Source organism: Eublepharis macularius, chromosome 10, assembly GCF_028583425.1.
Source record: "Eublepharis macularius isolate TG4126 chromosome 10, MPM_Emac_v1.0, whole genome shotgun sequence".
Classification (NCBI taxonomy): Eukaryota; Metazoa; Chordata; class Lepidosauria; order Squamata; family Eublepharidae; genus Eublepharis; species Eublepharis macularius.
Genome location: NC_072799.1, coordinates 490,624 through 498,501, shown reverse-complemented (window position 1 = coordinate 498,501; position 7,878 = coordinate 490,624).

The following is a 7,878-nucleotide window of genomic DNA, read 5'->3' as shown; positions in this document are numbered from 1 at the left end:
GCCCCAGCTTGCGCACGGGAGCGCGCTCCCAGGCCGGCGACCGCGGCTTCCGCGCTCACTGGAGGGGACTCGACAGGCACGCGGAAGGAGAGCCCTGCATCGACACTGGGCAGCGAACCTCCGAATCCCCGCGCAGGAGGAGGCCGCCGGGAGGGCCGCGGCTTCTGGGGCTGCTCTGCTCAGCCCTCTGAAGGAACAGGTTGGCCGCCCTGTGAGGCGGGGGGGGGCTGTCCCCGGGGGGCCGCGGGGCTCTTCCGCGGTGGTTGACTTGCCTTCCCCGGGAGTATGGGGCGACGCATAGCACGCAGACCTCTGGAGGGAACCCGGTTCAGTCCCCTGTCTTGGATCAGTGCAAACTGGGCGCCCCCCCCCACTATCGTGAGCTGCAGTCGGAAGGCAGACAGCAGAGGGCGGCTGCAGCAGGGGCGGGGGCGCCTGCCGGGCGAAGGTCGTGGGCGGCAGAGGGGCTGTGTGGTGCCTGCCGGAGGAACCTCTGGGTGGATCCCGGACAACAACAACAACAACAACATTCCATTTATATACCGCCCTTCAGGACAACTTAATACCCACTCAGAGCAGTTTACAATGTGTGTCATTATTATCCCCACAACAAGTGCCCTGTGAAGTGGATGGAGCGGAGAGAGCTTCCAGAAGCTGCGACTGACCCAAGGCCACCCAGCCGGCTTCAAGGGGGGGGGGAGTGGGGAATTAAACCTGGCTCTCCAGATTAGAGTCCTGCCGTCCTTAAGAGACTGACCCAAGGTCACCCAGCTGGCTTCAACCAAGGGAGTGCGGACTCAAACCCCGCTCTCCAGATTGGAGTCCTGCCGCTCTTAACCACGACACCGACCTGGCCCATGGCGGGGGTGGCCCCTGCACACCTCGAAGACAGCCAGGGGCGGCCAGGGCCTCCCCTTCAGATTCCGGGGGCTCACAAGGAACCCGCCCCCTTAGGCGGCGGGCTTCACCGAGGGCAGCCTCCTTTGAAAAAGCAAAAGACCCCCAGGCATCTTCGGAGTCAAGATAGCCAATGAGCTCCGGAGCTCCAGCCCTGCAAATCTGGTTGGTCTTTAAGGGGCGACTGGAGCCCAGCCTCGCTCTTCCACTCCAGGCCAACTCGCCTGGTAAACGGCTATGAAACCGGTCTGGCTACACCGAGCCTCCTTGCACAGAACAAGCGCATTGGGGGAGGGGGGAGCAGCCCTGGGGAAGTGCCGCCCAAGGCCCGCGTCTGGACTGGACCGGCCGGGCTTCTGCCCCGCAGGAGTCGGCGCTTCGCTACTCGTCAGGACTGACTGCGAGGGAGGAGAAGGGGCGAGCGCGGCAGGCCGGAGAGCTCGGAAGCCGGACGGGCCCGGCCGCAAGCACCAGGCCGCCCTGGCTCTGGCGCGGCAGCAGCGGCCCAGCTGGGCTTCGGGGCCGGCCGGGCTGGCGGGTTCCCTCGGGAGGGCGGCCCAGCGGGAAGAGCCCGGCGCGACGCGAGCCTCCCTCGGCCTGCTGCCCGCCAGTGCGCCACGTGTGAACCCGGCCCGCGGGGCTTTCTCTCCGCCAGCCGGCAGCAAAGCGGCCTGGTCGCCGCCCGCCACGAGGGCTCTGCTCGGGCGGAGGCCGGGCGGCGGCAATAAATTATCGGCCACTTAGGAGGGCCGTCGAGGCCGCCGCGGCTGCTGTCGGGGCGGCCCCTGAAGCGATTCCCAGCTCCAGGCCCGCCCGCCGACTGGCAGTCGAGAGGCCCCTGGGGCGGCCGCAGCAGCGGTTCCCGGCGGCTCCGCGACCCGCGCAGCGCAGAGGCGGCTCCAGCTTAATTAGGCGGCGGCGGCCAAGCCTCTCCCGGGGGCCTCTTCTGGTCCCGGACGAGCGAGGGCAGCGCTCCAGCCGCAGCCTGCCAGGGAAGGCCGCCGAGTCCTGCGGCAGCAAGCGGGTCTACTCTGCGGGGAACCGCACTGGCTGGTCCCCGGGGGCCGGAACTGGTTTGTTTGCTTTGCAAACTGGCCTCGGGGCTGTCCAGAACCACCATGCCCCCCCATGTGACCCTGATCCAAACCAAATATGGTAACGAAAGAAATCGCTTGATTTCTGGACACCATGAAGAGGATCCTAATTGTTCCGTAGATGAGAAACAGTCAAAGGAAGGGGGACCAGGCTAATAAAGAACAGGGTTTGCTTCATTCGGTTTCACGCTGCCTGGCTTGCAAGAGGATCGAGTACCCGCCCTCCGGCAAAAGAGCAAGCAGAGCCCGAATGACTCCCCAGCCAAGCATCCGAGCTGAGACGTCGGTCTCATTGAAAGAGGCAAGTAGAGGACCGGAAAAAAGACTTCAAAATGTTTCTACTCACTCAAAAATTACAAAAGCGAGCTTACGACAATGCTAACGTGTGTCATCAGGAAGGAAAACAGGGGAGATGTGAAAAGCCCGCGGTCGTCTCCGTATTAGCCGAGACCCCCCCAGACTTTCTCTGAGATTGTCCCCCCCCCCCCCCCGCCGCCCGGTTTTACATTTTTCTGATTGGCAGCAGAGTGTCATTACATTGACACAACATTATAACAAATATGCATACCAGGTTCTCTGAATTCCCAGCTTTTGTTTGGAATAAAAAATCTCCAGCCTCTTTGGAGGTTTTTAAGCAGAGGCTAGATGGGCATCTGACTGCAGTGCCGATTCTGTGAACTCGGGCAGATCAGGAGGGGGAGGGCAGAGTGGGTTACACCAGCGCTTAGTTCTCGTGGCCCCTTCTTATGTACCCAGGGAAATGCTGATCGCCACCTTGCGGTCAGGTAGCAATTTTCCACAGGCCAGTTTGGCTAGGGATCCATGCCGTTTTCTGGGCATGGAGCAGGGGTCACTGGGGCAGTGGGGGGAGTCGAGAATTTCCTGCATTGTGCAGGGGGTTGGACTAGATGACCCTAGAGGTCCCTTCCAACCCTATGATTCTATGATTTTTCGGTTGTGGAGACACATAGGAAAAGGCAAGGCCAGGGCTAGAGATTTACTTTTTGTTTTCAAGGAAAGCTGGGAATTCAGGGAACCTAATCCACACGGGCTCTTGGAATTTTTGTGTCCCCTTATCAATTCCCTTCTGTTGTGTTTTGGGGAAACTGGCCAGTATAACTTGTCTGTCTGGGTGAATTAAATAGCCAAGGTTGCAGCACATTGTAAAAGATATTATAACTAGGGGTCCTTTTCTGAGCTGTAATTGATTGATTGATTAATTATTTCTTTTGGGAATTGAATGTCGCACCTTTCCCTAATATGTAACTTTGACAAGTTTTATATACATGTCAGGATGTTTCTCCATGAGGGCTGTGGATACTCCCTCCAAATAAGAAATAAAACAAATGCCATTTAAGGAATGCTCCGCTGTGAGGTTAGGAAGACACTTATGGACTTGTGTTCAGTCTGAATAAGGCCCATTTTCCAATTAAAATCCACACTAAAGTAGGCTGAGTGTGAGATAGAAAATCCCCCCTCTGTGACCTCTGGAGCTTACATTAAGAGAGCCACTGCTTTCAGGTATACTGCTTACTTAGAGGAATGTCCCAGTTTGTGGTGCTGAATTTTGCAACCTACAAGGGCTCTTTGACTAACAGCAAGAAACTCTTAAGCCTGAAATGAAACTGAGAATCTGGCTACAAAGAAATCAGAAACAAAATGGATAGAGAGGAATAATACAAATATCTGGGCTGTAGAATTAGCAACCTCAAGCAATCAGAAATATCAAGCACTTGCAGTAATTACACCCAGTACTACAAGCTCCCACCTTGAGCCTGACCTTGACCTGGATATCCCAGGTGAGCCTGATCTTGTCAGAGCTCAGAAGCTAAACAGGGTCAGTCTTGGTCAGTAATTGGATGGGAGACCTCCAATGAAGAAGAGGGTTGCTATGCAGAGACAGGCAATGGCAAACTAATTCTGTTAGTCTCTTGCCATGAAAACCCCACCAGGGGTCACCCTAAGTCAGCTATGACTTGAGGGCACTCTCCACCACTACGACAAGCTCTCACCACGAGCCAGTCACCTCAAACATCCAGATGCTGGCATGGCACTCCAGTCAAGGGTGGAGGTGAGAGGTCAAAGATATAGAGAGAGGGGAAGGCCTATAGCCACTCCTCTGTATGGGGACTTGATCTCAGATCAGGGTCCAAATAAACATTCCAAAGATAATTCCAAACGATGCAGAGCAGCAGGTCCTGTCCCATCTGTCTGGAAACGGAGTCTCTGCAGCTCCATGATGTGAGGTGCTTTGGCCCAATTCAAGGTATTTTCTGTGACAGGTTCTGGGCTCACTTATAGGACAAGCCCTGAACCAAAAGGTTCTATACTCCAGGCTTGGGAATGGAAAAGGGGTGAGGGTGAGGGAGACGGTGTGCCTCCTGGCTGGTGGAGAGGGAGGCGTGAGTGGTTCAGGGTCCCGGGAAAGCCCCTAATTCCATATAAGGTCAGAGGTGGAAGAATGGGGTGTGTGTGCTTGGGAAGGTTTTAGTCTGCATGGCCTGTGGCCTTGGGGGCTACTTCCAACAATCCAGAGGAGAGAACATAGGGGGGGGGGGGGTTAGGAGACACATGAACCCAAATGGGGCTTCCTGGCTGCACAGGTTCATCCACACTCCACTGACCAATCCCTTCCTCGTTCCCAGGGCTGTCCCTCTGGCTAGACACAAGCCTCAACTGGTGAACTTTGGAGCTGCGGGGAGGGGCTTAGGGGTGTGTCTGTCCATGTGCTATTTGTTTTTGTGTTGCTATTTGTTCACAAAACACACCTGTGCATTTTGCCAGTGCCTGCGTTGGATTTTGGACACCCTCGCTTCAAACAAAAGAGTGACAGCTGTGGTCATTTTGCTTTTGTGGGGCATCTTATAATTGGAACTTGAGTTCATGTGAATTTGGTTTCATTGTATTTTGTATTATGGAGGCTCCTGGAGACACAGAAGAAGAAGGGGAGGGGAAGAACTTTTTAAATAAAATAAAGACTAAAGTTCTTCCCCGCACATGAACCGGGGAATCACTTCTGCTTTTATTTCTTTATTTGATTTGTGCTCCACCTTCCTCCCCAGTGGGCACCCAAAGCATCTTCTCTTCTTCTCCTCTCTTCCCTTTTATCCTCACAACAATGCTGCGAGGTAGATCAGCCTACGGGAACAATGGATCCAGAGTCACCCAACAAGTTCACATGGCAGAGCTGGGATCTGGGCCTCCCAGATCCTGGTCTGACGCTTCAGTCATCCCAGCGCTGTGGCTGTCAGCTTTTCTGACCTCTCTGCCCTGGGAAAAGCCTGGCCAAGCTGCGAAAGCCGTGCAGTAGCTGGTTGCTCCACTCAGTTGTGTGGTGGCCACTACCAGGCTGGGCCAAGTCACACAAGTTGTTTGGAGGTTGCTGTTGGGCCCAGGCAAGTTGTGTGGCATCAAATCGTAGGCGCTGCCACATGCAGGTAAGTTGCACAGGTTTCATGGTAGCAGGTGGCCCGGTGGTTGCTACTGGGACTGGCCCCAATGAGTGCCCCCTCCAGGACAAGAGAGAGGGAAGCAGGGGACTGGGAGGCCAAAATAGCTGTGAAAAGGGCCCTGCCACCTCCCCTTTGCCCTTTGCCTTTTAGAGACAGAAACCAAAATTTGCTAGCTGACAGTATTGTTGTGGTTGCCTAGCAACCCCCACAGTGGCCACTGAGATGTCCAAGGGCATTTGTTTCGTAAAGATACAGGAGATGCCTCTATTATTTTGTGGGATTTTAAACCTCCAATGTATTTTTTTATTTCAGATTTTTCTGCAAACCTAGGAATTTCCTCAGGTTGTTGAAAGATCTGTCTTGTCTGCTCATGGCTCCAGTCTTTGGATTTAAGTGTCCGCTGATGGGATCATGTTGAGAATTTGATTGATTGATGGACCCTTGTAAGACTAGTTCATCCACTCTCCATCATGACTAAAGGGACCCTCCATATCCAAGGGCAGTGTACCAGTGCTGGGAGGCAACTTCCAGAGCAGACTTCGGCTTCCGTGCCCTGCTTGCCCATCTTCCAGGGCAACTGATGGGACGTTGTGAAAAATGATGCTGGAATAGATGGACTTCTGGCCTGACCCAGCAGGATTGTGGTCCATGGCCCACCACACAGTGCATAATCTACAGGTCCCAGGATCTCTGTTACAGGGAGTGGCCCCACCCTGATGTTTGTTTTCTGTCTCGGGAACAAGGTCCCGTACACCAGGACTTTGTCCTCCTTCTGGTGGTGCAGTGGGCAGGCGCTCCAGTCACACTGGTCCTTCTGGCGTTGATGGGCTGCTTGGAGATGGGATTGCGCCCACCTCTGTACACAATGCAGGCAGTTAGCAGGTCCACCACATATCGCTCACCTGGAGCTTTGATCTTGGCATTCGGCACCTCCCACTTTTCATGTGCCACATCTAGAAATCCACCGGGAATAGCGCCCGTGCAGGAGCTCAAAGGCAGTGGTCTTGTAGAGGCTGACAGGGCCACACAGCAATGAGAACTGGACCAAGCAAGTCCCGCTGGGTTGGATGGTTCTGCCACCTTCCTTAGGAGGGCCTTCTGGGTTTGGTCGAACCATTCAACCAGACTGCCTGTCTGTGGGGGGCAGAGAGACATAAAGGCCTCCTAGGTGGACGTCACTGCCTGCTTTCTCAGCCAGCACCATCTCCCTGGTGTTAGCTGGCCTGAGCCATCGCAAGGCCAAATCCCTCCATTGGTGGGCCATGGCCTGCTGCTGGTCACCGTGCAGGCAGGTCAGGGCCCAGAACATTGTCTGTGAGACTCTTCCGTCATTCCATAAGGGAAATGGTCAAGGATTGACTTTTTTAGTTTCTCAGCAGTCTGGGATGTTTGCCATGGGCCTTTTCCAGAACAGGGTCTGGTTGGTTCTGAGAGGAATGGGCCAGGATGGACCCCCACTGGGGTCTAGGCCCCCCGGCCACCTTGGCAGCTTCTTCACAAGTTCTTTCTGCTTCTGTGCCAACTCTGCCATCCACTGGACCTGATTTTCCGCCAGCCACGGGCCAAACCGCATCAGATCCACCAGCAACAACACTGTGGGTTAGAGGGTAATGTCAGGAGCCACCCGTGGAAGGCTCAGGCTGCACTGGACTGCTGCAGGGAAGGGTGGCTGTGGAAACGTGGCAGGAGCAGAGAAGGGAAGAGCTGAGCCTGCAGGTTGGCCCTCCTCCTGGTTCTCAGCAGGAGGCAGGGTCTGGGCTCCAGGTCCTGCAGGCCTGCCTCGGCAGTGCTGGGGAAGGGCTTGTGCTCCTGGGGCCTTGGGCCTTGGGCCTTGGGCCTTGGGCCTTGGGCCTTGGGCCTTGGGCCTTGGGCCTTGGGCCTTGGGCCTTGGGCCTTGGGCCTTGGGCCTGGGCCTGGGCCTGGGCCTGGGCCTGGGCCTGGGCCTGGGCCTGGGCCTGGGCCTGGGCCTGGGCCTGGGCCTGGGCCTGGGCCTCCCTGCTTGTCCCTTCTGGCCCTCTGGCGCAGCCCAAGACCTCCTCCTGGGCCGGAGTCGCATCGGGTTTAAATAGAACCTGTGGCCTTTACATGCTCCGCCCCCATTGCTCATGCCAATTGGCCCTTGGAGGCTTCCTCCACCCCCTCCAGTTGGACCCCGCCCTCTTGTCCCTTCCTGACCAATGAGCTCCCTGGCTGGGTCTCCGCCCCTTGGCTGGGCTGGGCTGTGGGCTCCTGCCGGCCAGCTGAGCCGCAGGCGTGTGATTGATGGAGCTCCGTCTTCCAGCCAGATGCCCACAGGCCAGCTGTGCTATAGGGAGGGAGCCAGCCTTTCTCTGTCGGGGGCCTTGCCTGGCAGGTCTGGGGATCCTTGGGCAGCCCGCTGCAGCGGGGCTCACTTTGGTAAGGGGGACGTTGACTGGGAAGAGGAGGGGCGACAG